Consider the following 14,824-nt stretch of genomic DNA (forward strand, 5'->3'; position numbering starts at 1 on the left):
CACTGATGTACAACCAGCCGCCAAGGTTATGGAAATCCTGTGCTAGAAGGGAGAGGGGAGATGATCTCAGCTGCAGAGAAGTGCCTGCTCTCTGCTGGGCTCCGTGCTCACAGCTTTACCTGATGTTTAATCTTTAGGACAACCCTATGAGGTAGGTCCTCTAATTGTCCAAGTTATTGAAAAAGAAACTGGGGCTCAGAGAGGTTTAGTTACTTCCTCAAGTCACACAGCACCAAGTGGTGGAGGTAGGATTTGAGCTGATGTCACTCTGAATTATTCAGAGCCCATAGGCTTGGCTCCTTTACAACACTGCCTCCTGCTGTCTTATTTTACAGATAGGGAAACTGAGGTTCAGGAAAGTAGAGCATGGGTCATGGTTAATAGCCCAGGTTCTAGAGGTCAAATTCATGCTGTTTCACCTTGAGCAAATTACTTACCCCGTCTGAGCCTCAAATTTTGCATTTATGAAATGAGTTATTGTGACAAATTGGACAGAATAGATATAGTGTGCCTGGTACATACCTGTCACAAAGTAAGTGCTCAATAAATATTAATTTTAAAAAGCATTAAAGAACTGGCTCAAGGGTTAGTTAGAGTTGCGAGTGGCTGCAAGTAACTGAGACCTGACACATCTGTCAGGGGTTTTATTTGGCCCGTGAAATAAGAGGCTTGCTGTCAGCTGCTCCAGATTTTATCCACAAGAACTTCCTCAGGGACACAGGCTCCTTCTGTCTTCCTGCTCTACTACTCTCCATTCTCATAGTGTGGCTTTCTTCCTCATGCTTACACGATGGCTGCTGCTGCACCTTCAAGCATCTTTTTCATGACCTTGGCAACAGGAAGGAACATGGCAAACCCTTTCTCTCTCTTTTTTTTTTTTAAAACATCTTTATTGGAGTATAATTGCTTTACAACGTTGTGTTAGTTTCTGCTGTATAACAAAGTGAACCAGCTATATGTATACATATATCCCCATATCCCCTCCTTCTTTTGTCTCCCTCCCACCCTCCCTATCCCACCCCTCTAGGTGGTCACAAAGCACCAAGCTGATCTCCCTGTGTGATGCAGCTGCTTCCCATTAGCTATCTGTTTTACATTTGGTAGTGTATATATGTCAATGCTACTCTCTCACTTCATCCCAGCTTACCCTTCCCCCTCCCAGTGTCCTCAAGTCCATTCTCTACATCTGCGTCTTTATTCCTGTCCTGCACCTAGGTTCATCAGAACCATTTTTTTTTAGATTCCATATATATGTGTTAGCATACGGTACTTGTTTTTCTCTTTCTGACTTACTTCACTCTGTATGACAGTCTCTAGGTCCATCCACCTCGCTACAAATAACTCAATTTAGTTTCTTTTTATCGCTGAGTAACATTCCGTTGTATATATGTGCCATATCTTCTTTATCCATTCATCTGTTGATGGACATTTAGTTTGCTTCCATGTTCTGGCTATTGTAAATAGTGCTGCAGTGAACATTGTGGTACATGACTCTTTTTGAATTATGGTTTTCTCAGGGTATATGCCCAGTAGTGGGATTGCTGGGTCATATGGTAGTTGTATTTTTAGATTTTTTTCTTTAAATGAAAGCTTATTTATTTATTTATGGCTGTGTTGGGTCTTTGTTTCTGTGCGAGGGCTTTCTCTAGTTGTGGCAAGCGGGGGCCACTCTTCATTGCAGTGCACGGACCTCTCACTGTCACAGCCTCTTGTGTTTCAGAGCACAAGCTCCAGACGCGCAGGCTCAGTAGTTGTGGCTCACAGGCCTAGTTGCTCCGCGGCATTTGGGATCTTCCCAGACCAGGGCTCGAACCCGTGTCCCCTGCATTGGCAGGCAGATTCTCAACCACTGCGCCACCAGGGAAGCCCTATTTTTAGATTTTTAAGGAAAAACTGTTCTCCATACTGAATTCCATACTGTTCTCCATAATGGCTGTATCAATTTACATTCCCACCAACAGTGCACGAAGTTTCCCTTTTCTCCACACCCTCTCTAGCATTTATTGTTTGTAGATTTTTTGATGATGGCCATTCTGACTGGTGTGAGGTGATACCTAATTGTAGTTTTGATTTGCAGTTCTCTAATGATTAGTGATGTTGAGCATCCTTTCATGTGTTTGTTGGCAATCTGTATATCTTCTTTGGAGAAATGTCTATTTAGCTCTTCTGCCCATTTTTGGATTCGGTTGTTTGTGTTTTTGATATTGAGCTGCATGAGCTGCTTGTATATATTGGAGATAAATCTTTTTCTCAGTTGCTTCGTTTGCAAATATGTTCTCCCATTCTGAGGGTTGTCTTTTCATCTTGTTTATGGTTTCCTTTGCTGTGCAAAAGCTTTTAAGTTTCATTAGGTCCCATTTGTTTATTTTTGTTTTTATTTCCATTTCTCTAGGAGGTGGGTCGAAAATGATCTTGCTGTGATTTATGTCATAGAGTGTCCTGCCTATGTTTTCCTCTAAGAGTTTTATAGTGTCTGGCCTTATATTTAGGTCTCTAATCCATTTTGAGTTTATTTTTGTGTATGGTGTTAGGGAGTATTCTAATTTCATTCTTTTACATGTAGCTGTCCAGTTTTCCCAGCACCACTTATTGAAGAGCTGTCTTTTCTCCATTGTATATTCTTGCCTCCTTTATCAAAGGTAAGGTGACCATATGTGCGTGGGTTTATCTCTGGGCTTTCTGTCCTGTTCCATTGATCTTTCTGTTTTTTTGCCAGTACCATACTGTCTTGATTACTGCAGCTTTGTAGTATAGTCTGAAGTCAGGGAGCTTGATTCCTTCAGCTCCGTTTTTCTTTCTCAAGATTGCTTTGGCTATTCAGGGTCTTTTGTGTTTCCATACAAATGGTGAAATTTTTTGTTCTAGTTCTGTAAAAAATGCCAGTGGTAGTTTGATAGGGATTGCATTGAATCTGTAGATTGCTTTGGGTAGTATAGTTATTTTCACAATTTTGAGTCTTCCAATCCAAGAACATGGTATATCTCTGCATCTATTTGTATCATCTTTAATTTCTTTCATCAGTGTCTTATAGTTTTCTGCATATAGGTCTTTTGTCTCCTTAGGTAGGTTTATTCCTAGGTATTCTATTCTTTTTGTTGCAGTGGTAAATGGGAGCATTTCCTTAATTTCTTTTTCAGGTTTTTCATCATTAGTGTAAAGGAATGCAAGAGATTTCTGTGCATTAATTTTGTATCCTGCTACTTTACCAAATTCATTGAATAGCTTTAGTAGTTTTCTGGTGGCATCTTTAGGATTCTCTATGTATAGTATCATGTCATCTGCAAACAGTGACAGTTTTACTTCTTCTTTACCGATTTGGATTCCTTTTATTTCTTTTTCTTCTCTGATTGCTACAGCTAAAACTTCCAAAACTATGTTGAATAATAGTGGTGAGAGTGGGCAGCCTTGTGTTGTTCCTGATCTTAGTGGAAATGCTTTCAGTTTTTCACCATTGAGAACGATGTTGGTTGTGGGTTTGTCATATATGGCCTTTATTTATGTTGAGGTAAGTTCCCTGTATGCCTACTTCTGGAGAGTTTTTATCATAAATTGGTGTTGAATTTTGTCAAAAGCTTTTTCTGTATCTATTGAGATGATCATATGCTTTTTCTCCTTCAGTTTGTTAATATGGTTTATCACTAATTGATTTGCATATATTGAAGAATCCTTGCATTCCTGGGATAAACCCCACTTGATCATGGTGTATGATCCTTTTAATGTGCTGCTGGATTCTGTTTGCTAGGATTTTGTTGAGGATTTTTGCATCTATGTTCACCAGAGATACTGACCTGTAGGTTTCTTTTTTTGTAATGGCTTTGTCTGGTTTTAGTATCAGGGTGATGGTGTCCTCATAGAATGAGTTTGGGAGTGTTCCTCCCTCTGCTGTATTTTGGAAGAATTTGAGAAGGATAGGTGTTAGCTCATCTCTAAATGTTTGATAGAATTTGCCTGTGAAGCCATCTGGTCCTGGGCTTTTGTTTGTTGGAAGATTTTTAATCACAGTTTCAATTTCAGTGCTTGTGATTGGTCTATTTATATTTTCTATTTCTTCCTCGTTCAGCCTCAGAAGGTTGTGCTTTTCTAAGAATTTGTCCATTTCTTCCAGGTTGTCCATTTTATTGGCATATAGTTGCTTGTAGTAATCTCTCTTGATTCTTTGTATTTCTGCAGTGTCAGTTGTCACTTCTCCTTTTTCATTTCTAATTCTTTTGATTTGAGTCTTTTCCCTTTTTCTCTTGATGAGTCTGGCTAGTGGTTTATCAATCTTTTTGACCTTCTTAAAGAACCAGCTTTTAGTTTTATTGATCTTTGCTATTGTTTCCTTCATTTCTTTTTCATTTATTTCTGATCTGATCTTTATGTTTTCTTTCCTTCTGCTAACTTTGGAGTTTTTTGTTCTTCTTTCTCTAATTGATTTAGGTGTAAGGTTAGGTTGTTTATTTGAGATTTTGCTTGTTTCTTGACGTAGGATTGTATTGCTATAAACTTCCCTCTTAGAACTGCTTTTGCTGCATCCCATAGATTTTGGGTCGTCGTGTTTTCATTGTCATTTGTTTCTAGGTATTTTTTGATTTCCTCTTTGATTTCTTCAGTGATTTCTTGGTTATTTAGTAATGTATTTTTTAGCCTGCATGTGTTTGTATTTTTTACAGAGTTTTTTTTTGTAATTGATATCTAGTCTCATAGCATTGTGGTTGGAAAAGATACTTGATACGATTTCAATTTTCTTAAATTTACCAAGGCTTGATTTGTGGCCCAAGGTATGATCTATCCTGGAGAATGTTCCATGAGCACTTGAGAAGAAAGTGTATTCTGTTGTTTCTGGATGGAATGTCCTATAAATATAGATTAAACCCATCTTGTTTAATGTGTCATTTAAAGCTTGTGTTTCCTTTTTTATTTTCATTTTGGATGATCTGTCCGTTGGTGAAAGTGGGGTATTAAATTCCCCTACTATGATTGTATTATTGTCGATTTCCCCTTTTGTGGCTGTTAGCATTTGCCTTATGTATTGAAGTGCTCCTATGTTGGGTGCATAAATATTTACAGCTGTTATCTCTTCTTCTTGGATTGATCCCTTGATCATTATGTAGTGTCCTTCTTTGTCTTTTGTAATAGTCTTTATTTTGTCTATTTTGTCTGATATGAGAATTGCTACTCCAGCTTTCTTTTGATTTCCATTTGCATGGAATATCTTTTTCCATTGCCTCACTTTCAGTCTGTATGTGTCCCTAGGTCTGAAGTCTCTTGTAGACAGCATATATGTGGATCTTGTTTATGGATCCATTTAGCAAGCCTGTGTCTTTTGGATGGAGTATTTAATCTGTTCACATTTAAGGTAATTATTGTTATGTGTGTTCCTATTGCCATTTTCTTAATTGTTTTGCATTTGTTATCATAGGTCTTTTCCTTCTCTTGTGTTTCCTGCCTAGAGAAGTTCCTTTAGCACTTGTTGTAGAGCTGGTTTGGTGGTGCTGAATTCTCTTTGCTTTTGCTTGTCTGTAAAGGTTTTAATTTCTCCGTCAGATCTGAATGAGATCGTTGCTGGGTAGAGTAATCTTGGTTGTAGGTTTTTCCCTTTCATCACTTTAAATATGTTCTGCCACTCCCTTCTGGATGCAGAGTTTCTGCTGAAAGATCAGCTGTTAACCTTAGGGGGATTCCCTTGTATGTTATTTGTTGCTTTTCCCTCGCTGCTTTTAATATTTATTCTTTGTGTTTAATTTTTGATAGTTTCATTAATTTGTGTCTTAGTGTTTCTCTTTGGGTTTATCCTGTATGGTGCTCTCAGCACTTCCTGGACTTGGCTGGCTATTTCTTTTCCCATGTTAAGGAAGCTTTCAACTCTAATCTCTTCAAATATTTTCTCAGACCCTTTCTTTTTCTCTTCTTCTTTGGGACCCCTATAATTCAAATGTTGGTGCGTTTAATGTTGTCCCAGAGGTCTCTTAGACTGTGCTCAATTCTTTTCATTCTTTTTTCTTTATTCTGCTCTGCAGTAGTTATTTCCACTATTTTATCTTCCAGGTCACTTATCCATTCTTCTGCCCCAGTTATTCTGCTATTTATTCCTTCTAGAGAATTTTTGATTTCATTTATTGTGTTGTTCATCACTGTTTGTTTGCTCTTTAGTCCTTCTAGGTCCTTCTTAAACATTTCTTGTATTTTCTCCATTCTCTTTCCAAGATTTTCGATCATCTTTACTACCATTACTCTGAATTCTTTTTCAGGTAGGCTACCTATTTCCTCTTCATTTGTTACGTCTGGTGGGTTTTTACCTTGCTCCTTCATCTGCTCTGTGTTTTTCTGTCTTCTCATTTTGCTTAACTTACTGTGTTTGGGGTCTTCTCTTCGCAGGCTGCAGGTTCATAGTTCCCGTTGTTTTTGGTGTCTGCCCCCAGTGGGTAAAGTTGGTTCAGTGGCTTGTGTAGGCTTCCTGTGGTGGGGACTGGTGCCTGTGTTCTGGTGGGTGGGCCTGAATCTTGTCTGTCTGGTGGGTAGGGCTGCGTCCGGTGGTGCGTTTAGGGTGTCTGTGAATTTAGTATGATTTTAGGCAGCCTCTCTGCTAATGGGTGGGGTTGTGTTCCTGTCTTGCTAGTTGTTTGGCATGGGGCGTCCAGCACTGGAGCTTGCTGGTCGTTGCGTGGTGCTGGGTCTTAGCGTTGAGACGGAGATCTCTGGGAGAGCTCTCGCCAGTTGGTATTACGTGGGGGCCAGGAGGTCTCTGGTGGTCCAGTGTCCTGAACTCGGCTCTCCCACCAGGCCAGAGCACCAAGACCCTGTCAGCCACATGGCCGGGTACGTGGAGATTTTCTTGCCTTTTGGGAAGTCTGAGGTCTTCTTCCAGCGTTCAGTAGGTGTTCTGTAGGTGTTGTTCCACATGTAGATGTATTTTTGATGTATTTATGGGTAGGAAGGCGATCTCCACATCTTACTCCTCTGCCATCTTGAAGGTCGCTCCTAACCTTTTCTCTTGAAGCTTTGTCTTTTCATTCTAGGAGGGGTGCTTTCCCTAGAGACTTGTATCTTTTCACAGACCATAACTGCCTCAAGCTGTAAGAGCCTCTAGAAGTGTGAAACGTTAGCTTTCTGGCCTCTGTTGAAGAGGAAGACAAGAGGAAGGGCTGTGGATGGCTGTGGGCGTGAATCCGTCTTCTTGGCCACATGGGCTAAATGTGTGCCTGAGGATGTGAACCCAGCTCTTACTAAGACTAGAGCCTCACGCTTTCCCACAGCTCCATCAGTCCTCTTGTTGTCTCTAGTGTGGCCCAACTGCACATGGGGAAACTGAGGCCCCGAGAAGAGAGGTGACAGACCCACCATCTCCAGGTCGAGTCAGCGCCAGAGCCAGGCTCCTGCTTTCCAGTCCAGCCTTTCCACTGTGCCCAGAGATCTTGCCAATGAAGGTTTTCTGTTTACATAAATTGAAAGCCTCTGGTTTTAAGCCCCAGACCTTATCTTCAAAGAAATAGGCCAGAGGATGTGACAGAGGCTGGAGGACAAAGTCATCTCGGGCAGTGCTGGCTGCAGGCAAAATCACTAAATAACCCTTCTCTAGCTCCCTGTGTTTCATACCCAGAGCCCTTCAGTGCCTCCTTAATGCCTCAGATCAGCCCCCCTCCACCCCCCCGCAGGGCCCCAGGACCAGATTGTGCTACCCATTTCCATCCTGCGTCCTCATCCTGCGGCATTCTGCCTGCTGTTCTCCAAGGGGACACTCTTGTCACAAGGTATCCCCAGTCCTTTGCCCCTGTAGGCAGCAATGACATGAATGAATCAATCAGTGAGCTCATTTGATAAGTGAACTTTGCAAATCCACGTGAGGGCCTCTCCCCTGAAGGAGCATTTTAACAGGGGCCTTCTGACCATTCCTCCATCCAAGGAGTGATTCCACTAGGGAAGGTTCTGATTCAGTAACAGGTGCCTGGGTAGGGAATATTCTGGGAAGATTCCAAGGGGTCTCGGACTCTCCTGTCTCCTGGTTAACTGTCAAATTGTTGTCCCATTCTGGCGGGGAAGTTGGGACAGGATGTGTAGGGGCTGCCCCCTATACATTTTATTTGTATATAAAATATACAGAATCTTTGGGAACCCATATGTGTCTGGGTTCCTGGCTGAGCCAAAGCGGAACCTGGGTAAATGGCCCAGCAATCCCATTTCCACTTCTTGGGCACACATCAAATTTCCCAGCTCCCTTTGCAATCAAGTTGGATCCACATGACTGGGTTTAGGCCCTTGGCTAAAATGTGGGCATCTCTTTGAAAGTTCCTCTCGCCTCACTTCTGCAGTGGTGGTGAAGTATTCAAGGTTGCAGCAGCTCCTGATGAAAGGAGCCTGGATCCCTGAGTCATCACTTGGAAGAGAGCCACCAGGAAAGCCTGTCCATCTGCATCAGACTGTGAGGTCAGTGGGAAATAAACCTGATTGTCTTAGGCCATGGAGACATGGGGTTGGTTTGTTAGAGCAGGTGGCCACGCCTTCTTATATCACACACAGGGTTTGTGATGCCAGAAACTGCTCTTCCCTGGATCTCTTTGCATCCAGTGATTTGCACTGGAGGCTTCTGGGAAAAAAAAAAAATTCCACCAGCCTTAATGCGTGGTGTTCAGACACAACAAGCACGCACACACCACAGTGTGGCAGGGGGAGGGGAGGCTCAATGAGAAGAGACTGTAAGGTGACAGAGGGATCTGTTCCAGTGAATCTGCTGGTGGGGAAAACATTCCATGGGCATAGTGACTCAGTCCCTGCAAGAAGGCTTAGTGGTTGGAAGAAAAGAGGAGTTCTGACAAAAACAAACAAAGAGAAAATAATGTTTTAAAACCCCCAAAATGCGGCTTTGACTTTTGTCATACTGGCCTTGGCACTGTTGAGAGGAAAGGAGTGTCTGTGTAAAATGCAAAGTGTGCGACACCGTGGTCCAGCACCAGTGCCGCGGGGTCCTTCCGTGGAGCAGGCTGAGGGGTGAAGGATGCTCGGCCGTGAGGTGAGTGCCAGTCGAGGGAGCTGCGAGTCCCCGGGCTGGAGAGCAGTGCTGCGCTGGTGTGGGTGGGGGAAGAGCGGCTGCCTGAAGTGCCAGACATGAGTGCAGTGTCAGCCCCTGCGGACTCCCCAGCTTCCAGATTGGGACAGGAGCCTTGAAGGAGGCCCAGGCTTCCTCCTGCCGGGGAAGGGGCCGTAGAGATCTGTCCTCCCACGTGACAGTGTTTGTGCACAGCAGCTGGAGAGTCCCAGCAAGGCTCAGGTGACCATCCACACCGGCGTATCATTAAATGTGAAGTTAACACAGGGCTCCCTGAGTCGAGAACTACCGGGGGATTTACAGCAAAGGAATCGCGATGACACTGGCCGACTCAGCCTTGCTACCGGAGGACACCAGGGGATGGATCGGGGCTCTAAAACGCTGCAGCAACACCTATAGCTGCTGGGGGCCCTTTGCGCCTCTTTCTTCCTTGCTCCAGATTGGTTGCCTTTGCAGACCTAGTTGTCATCCCCCTTCCCCTGCCATCTCTCTGTAGGAAATTGCAACCCTCATCCAGCACAGGTGTTCTGGCTCTCTCCGATTTTTAGCTGCTTAGAATGTGAACACAAAGGGAAAATGCAATTTCAAAAAAAATACGTAGCGGTAACTGATTCATTAATAGCCCATAATGCTGGTAACAGGCAATCTGTAAGTCTGTTCTTAAGAATTTATAGGGCAAATATTCCAGCACCGTATTAAAGACAGCACTCATAAATGCCTGCAAGCCTCCATCTATTAACTTAGGTGGTGGGAGAATATCATTATCTGTGGGAAAACAAACAGAGATCCCGCCCCCTGCTTTGATTTCCTCAGAAGCTCCAAAAAGCGCACAGTAAGTAAGCAAATTGTATGACACGCCGTAGGCAAAAGTGTCCCGTGCATAGAAATCAGAGGTTGACTTTCTTAATGTGTGTGTGTGTGCTTTTTAGAAAGAGCCTGAGCTTGGGGGAGCGCAGGAGGGGGGTCAGGAAGTCTTCTTTGGTGGGGGGAGGGGGCTGGAGAGAGGCAGAGGCTAGGAATCTAGCAAGGCATTAGAGCCTTTTCCTTTTTTAAAATTCATTAATACTTAAAATAAATTTGAATGTAAACGTAAAACATGCTCACTACTGAATATTTGACAAATAATAGGCAAGTGTTTAAAAAATAGAAAAAAGAACCGCGCAATTGGAGCAACCATGGATGACTTCTTTCTTTTAAGTCACCGTTTCTTACAGAATGGTGGTTTGGCCATTTCATCAGAATTTGCGGGGATGAGGTGGGGGACCTCATCGAAACTAAAGGTATCCAGGCGCACCCAAATCTACTGAATCAGAGTATCTGGATGTAGGGCCCTGGCACGGGTGTTTTCAGCAGGCTCTCCAGGCGGTGCTGAGTGAGGCGCACTGAAGTTTGAGAACTCTGGTTTTCTTAAGTGATTGTCACCTCAGCACGGTTCCAAGATGGCAACTCTCAGGTCCGCGAGCTCACAATTACTTGGAGGACGTCTCTATTCACAATTGCCAAAAGATGGAGACAGCCCACATATCCACCAGTGGACGAAAGGACAAACAAAATGTGGTCCATCCAATGGAATCGTGCTCAGTCCTAAAAAGAAATGAAATTCCGACACAGGCTACAACCTGGATGAACCTTGAAAACATGATGCGGAGTGAAAGAAGAGAGGCACAAATCACATGGTGTGATTCCATTTGTATGAGATAATGAGAGTAGGCAAATTCATAGAGTCAGAAGACAGCCTATGGTGTTTGTTATAGCAGCCAGAGCTAAGACAGCCTCCTAAGGCTTGATACTCTAGCTTCCATGCCCCCTGCCTAGAGTGCCCCCTTCTTCTTGACCTCTCCAAACTTATCCCAAACCTCAGCTCAAGTTCCGACTTGAGAAAACTTCTGGAGCAGAGTCTCCTGCCTTCCCCAGGGCTTGGGCATTTCGTCACTACCCCCAGAATTTAGTGAGTTGAGTAAGACGGTCCTTGACTACATTCGATTCTGCTTCTTCCTGCACCTGGTTCTACTGGCTGCATATGTTTTTCATCATTTGTTAGTTTCATTTTCGTTCATTTTTTTAAAAATGTAACTTTCACACTTGATCTTGGGTGAGAATTCATCTGTCTCCCTCTCTCAGCATCCCTGGGGCGGAGTCATCTAGGGGCCTCCCTCAGGGCCCACACACATATCACAGTGATTCCTTCTCCCTAAGGCTCTCGTTTTCAGGCAGCAGACCACCTCCCTCCCCTCATCTCCTGCAGTAATCACAACAGTGATAAAAACCAAGGAGTAGTAGCAGTGTGGTTTATTGAGCACTTATTATGTCCCAGGCATTGTATCAATTTTTTACATAAACCTTCTTGGATCCTTGCAACAAACTTAGAAAGGTATCTTTACAGGTAAGGAAACTGAAGGCTAGAAAGCAATTTGCCCAAAGTCAAAGATAACAAAGTCAAAAATGAGGCAGAGCTAGAACTCGAACTCAGCTCTGTCTGACTCCCAAGTCCATGTTTCTAACCACTAACCCCCTTGGTGCCCAAATGGGGCCCTTAGTGCTACTTACCTTGAAGGCTGTGGTTTCCCATCACTCATTCATTCAAACTTTGCGAGACACTGAGTAAAGTGCTAGAGACTCAGAGGGAAGTGAATGAGGTGAAATCCCTGCTTGTATTTGAGACAGACTTCAGTTGTTTGTTCACTGACCAGCACCCACTTATATTTCACAGATCACTTCCTTTATGGGTAACCTCTCCCCATAGCAGGGCCGTAATTGGAGGCTCTGCTTTACTCTGGACGAGGGATGGGCCTGTGCCCTTATCAAGGGCAGTCCACTGTTCTCTCTGGAATTTGATTCTGAACAGAGGGACAAGGCATCCGAAAGGGTCAAGGTTCTCAGTGGCCTCATGCCCAGTTTCTACTTCCCGGCTCCCTGGAGCGTCCTTAGTTAATTCTCAAGGCCCAGTCTCGAACCGCACATTGATTTCTTGAGCTCTGACATCCTTCCAATAAACTCCCTTGCTGCTTAAGTTCACCAGGGGCTGTCTCTGTCACTCACAACCAATGAGCCCTGACCACACACAAATAAGCAGTGTGTAAACTGGGAGCCCAGTCCGAGGGCACCCAGTTCAGCCTGAAGGGGTCAGAGAGGCATCTTGGGAGAGGTAACATATGAACTGAATCTTGGAGGATGAATAAGAATTAGTCAGATAGAAAAGTGATGGGGGAAGGGTGCATAGGCAGAGGGAAAATATGCTCGTAGGTGACAATGGTCAGTAGTTCTTATTGGGCGCTTTCTCCCTTAGCTCCCACAGTAACCCCTGGAGGATGCTGCTCTCACTACTCCCATTGACAGTCAAGGCTCAGGGAGGCTGTGTGATTTGCTTACGGCCACCCAGCTAGTGAATGGTAGAGATGGGGTTTGAACCCAGTTCTTTCTAGAGGACTGATTTCACATTAGGGGGTTAATGGTCAGTCCTAAGAGAGCCAGGCAAGGGGCCATCCTGGTCAGTTGTCCTCATCTCTCCTGGGGCAGTGGCATTCTTGTTGTGTGAGTCCCGTCTCTGGCCATTTCTGGGTATCCCCAGGGGAGGCCTGTTCTGCATGCTTGCGGGGCTAATGGTTGAGATGTTTTTAGTTTCCTCAGAAAGAGCCATCATTTCTTTCTTTTCAGGCAATTAGAGGAGCCAGGCAGCAGGAAGGCTGGCTTCCAGATGTGCGCCTGCGTGTGTGTGTGTGTGTGTGTGTGTGTGTGTGTGTGTGAGTGTGTGTGTGTGAGAGCTGGAGGACGGAGGTGACAGGACATGTTCTGGATTTCACAGCCTGAATTAACCTCTCCTCTTCCTAGATCCTTCCTTTCTTCCCACCCACTCCTCCATCCAATTTATTCATTTATTTCTCTCCTTTCTTACACAAATACCACAAGCTCTTTTTTGGAAATATTCAGTTAGAAAAACAGAAAAGAAGTTGGGGTGGGGGGCGAGCAAATTCACTACCCCTGTCAAATTCACAACCGGCCACCGTCAACAATTTGTGATCGCCCAGTTTTATACTCTTTTATAATCAGCCTTTAAAAACAACAAAAACTAAGAATATATTAGTATTACACATATCTTCCTGTGGCAGGAATTTTTGTTGACTGCGTAGTATTTATTTTTGCAACTGTTTATTGAGTGTCTACTCTGTACCAGGCAGTGCTCTAGGTGTTGAGGATGCTTCAGTGAACAAGAAGGCAAAAATCCCTGCCTTTCAATTAAAAGCCACAGTCCTCACCATTGCCTACAGACCCTACACAACCTGCCCCTGGTGTTCAGCCAGTAGCTCACTTTCTCACTTCTGCTTGAGAGCAGCAGGACAAAGAACGAGATCGCCTGTTGGAGTGGCCAGTAAGCCAGGGGCCAGGGGCCATTTGAATCTCCCTGTTCCCTTTCTCTTCTAGCTTAACTGCGACTCAAAGAAGCTAAGGACACAACATGGGGATTGCAAAATGGACATGGTTCTTGTCCTCGGGGAGCTCACAGCCATCTAGATGGCTTTAAACTTTTCCCATTATGAATGTGCTGCGGTGAACACTAGAGGATCATGCTGGTGGAAGGTGGGAGGAGATGCTGCCATTGGTCTGGGGAGACCTGAGAAGATGGACGACACATCATTCTGGGCTTAGGAAACAGCAGAGTATATTCCAGGAGTAAAGGAAGCTGGACTTTGCTGCTCATTCAGCTCCTAACCCTGAAGTCCTGGGAGGGTCTTAAGCAAAGCGTTCTACCTCATGAGAGAGCCCCCTCTGTAAAATGGGAACAATGACCTGAGGTGTACTTATCAGGAGAATTTTCTCCAAGTGGGATGGGTTTTCCTCACCATTTGTAATGACTGCTTCCCATTTGTAAGGATTTCATGCCTTTTCCCCACCATGTGGTTTGTACTAGTTACCATTTATTGAGCCCTTCTTCTGCTCCAGGCATGGTCCCAGATACTTTAAATAAACTGTCTCATTCAGTCCCACAACGTAGGAATGATTATATGGAATCCAAATCTCAGAGAGTTTGAATGACTCACCCAAGTTCACACAGCCAAGAAGGGGCAAAACCAAGACACCTACACAGGTCTGCCGAGTACAGAGCAGGTGTGCTTTCTTTTTTGCTAGAGGTACTAAAATGACCAGTTCTTTTTACTGGACAACTCTCTCAGGATGAAGTACAAATCTTCAGATAGAGCTTAGCATTGCAAAACCAAGCATCCTGGAATGAAATGGTAAAAAATACATTTCAAAAGAACATGACAAGGTTTTTGGACTTCCCTGGTGGCTCAGTGGTTAAGAATCCACCTGCCAATGCAGGGGACACGGGTTCGAGCGCTGGTCCAGGAAGATCCCACATGCCATGGAGCAACTAAGCCCATGAGCCACAACTACTGAAGCCCACACTCCTAGAGCCCGTGCTATGCAACAAAAGAAGCCACCGCAATGAGAAGCCCGTGCACCACAACGAAGAGTAGCCCCCGCTCAATGCAACTAGAGAAAGCCCGTGCACAGCAGTGAAGACTCAGTGCAGCCAAAATAAATAAATAAATAAATTTATATATTAAAAAAGAACATAACATTAAAAAATGTGTCTCTTTTCATTGTTTTTCTTTTTTCCTCATTATGAAAGCAATTCATGTTCACTGTGGAAATTTGGAAAATACAGAAAAGTATAAAGAAGAAAATAAAAAACACCCTAATCTTATTATAGGAAGAAAATAGCTGTTAACATTTATTTTTTTATCTTCCCAGTATTTTTTCATATGCCTAAATGTACCTATATATTTTTTTAACATAATTGGG

At 43.7% G+C, this 14,824-nt stretch overlaps 1 protein-coding gene across 1 annotated transcript in view; it reads left to right on the top strand.

Annotated features, from left to right (window-relative positions):
* Nucleotides 1-8,421, top strand: part of SUDS3 (SDS3 homolog, SIN3A corepressor complex component) — a 301,525-nt gene extending 293,104 nt beyond the window's left edge. Inside the window, exon 15 of the transcript XR_007471771.1 lies at nt 8,289-8,421. The gene's annotated coding sequence lies outside the window, so the exon portion shown is untranslated. The remainder of the gene's footprint in view (nt 1-8,288) is intronic.
* Nucleotides 8,422-14,824: the final 6,403 nt, after the last annotated feature.

This window comes from Orcinus orca, chromosome 15 (assembly GCF_937001465.1).
Source record: "Orcinus orca chromosome 15, mOrcOrc1.1, whole genome shotgun sequence".
Taxonomy (NCBI): Eukaryota; Metazoa; Chordata; class Mammalia; order Artiodactyla; family Delphinidae; genus Orcinus; species Orcinus orca.